Source organism: Sipha flava, unplaced genomic scaffold, assembly GCF_003268045.1.
Source record: "Sipha flava isolate LNK unplaced genomic scaffold, YSA_version1 44_pilon_pilon, whole genome shotgun sequence".
Classification (NCBI taxonomy): domain Eukaryota; kingdom Metazoa; phylum Arthropoda; class Insecta; order Hemiptera; family Aphididae; genus Sipha; species Sipha flava.
In genome coordinates, this window is record NW_020273203.1 from 704357 (window position 1) to 705798 (window position 1442).

Here is a 1442-nt window from a genome sequence, read left to right on the forward strand (position 1 = left end):
ATTTCCTTAAATATTCAAAATTTGCATATACCTTTGATGATGACTGACAACTTTCAGTTATTAGACGCAAATGCAGAGGGCGAGGGGGGGGGGTTCAACCTCTAACTTAATCAGAAAAATGTTATAATAACTGACCTGACCTATAAATTTATTAGTTATTTCAATAACTATTGAGACTTGAAAATAAAATATATAAATATGTATATTATATAATGAATTCTAAAGCATACTATTTATAAACATTTTACATTTTAAATGTTTTCAACAAGCTCCTCCCCAAATTACTTTCCTTCGTTCACTCTTGACAGTTATTCTAAAAATTGTTAAGATTCAAGAACCGTAAGAAACAAGATTCGTAAGTTAAATACTAATATAATTTTCATCGTATTCTATTTATTTTTTCTTGGTTTATATTGAACGGTATTATTTAAAACAGGTATTGCATAATTTCTATGGTAATATCTAACGAGGCTGTTGCATTTTATTATAAGAATGATGAACCCAGAGTTGAACATTTTTAGTGAAGTTTATTTTCATTTAACGTCTCCCGATGAACAGAAATCATTCATGACTAGAGGTTGGTCATGCTTATAAATCGTAACTACTATTAAATGAAACCGTATTTTATAAAAGTCTTTGTGGTAAAATTTTTTCAAAGTGTGCTTTGATACTTTGAAGTAGTAAATTAATTAATTTTACCTTTTAAATAATGTTGCGCCAGTGCGGGTCAAATTGTTTAGAATTTTAGCTAAAATCTACAGTAACATAAGAGAATCTTTATTATGTGAAACATCATAGAAATGCTTTTGTAATCGTATACTTTACAGTGTTTTGCAGCTGTCCCGTTTGTCTATAGTTACTACTACAATTATATAGCACTGCATTATAGTAAAATACACTCTTGGAATATATCATGTGATATGGAAATCAAATTGCATTTATGAATCGGAAACGTTAAAAATGACGGCGTTACATACATACATGCATATATAATACACATGTATTGTGAATGCAAAGGTAGTGATGGTTTGTTGTTCATTAGTTTTAATTACAATAAAATATTTCTTATTGCTACGTGTACGTGTTATGTTGGCTCACGACGAACGACGAAGATTCAGATTTGTTAAATATACATGCGTGTCGACTAACAGTATCGACTTGTTAATACTATGACTGCGATAAAAAATTATTATCTTTGTTGCTGGACGACGTGTTTCGTTTACTAAAATTTTGATGTTGCTATTTTGTGTGTATTTTTTCGTTAAGTTTTTTATTTTATTTATTTATTTGATTTTTACATACCATATACACACACGGTGGCGTTGAAAAATAATAATAATTTAATAAAGCGTACACGTGTTGTGTTGCATAGATTTAAAGCTTGGAATCGTTGTCTAAACAATAATATATTTAAATGCGTCCGTGATAAATGCAACGAACCT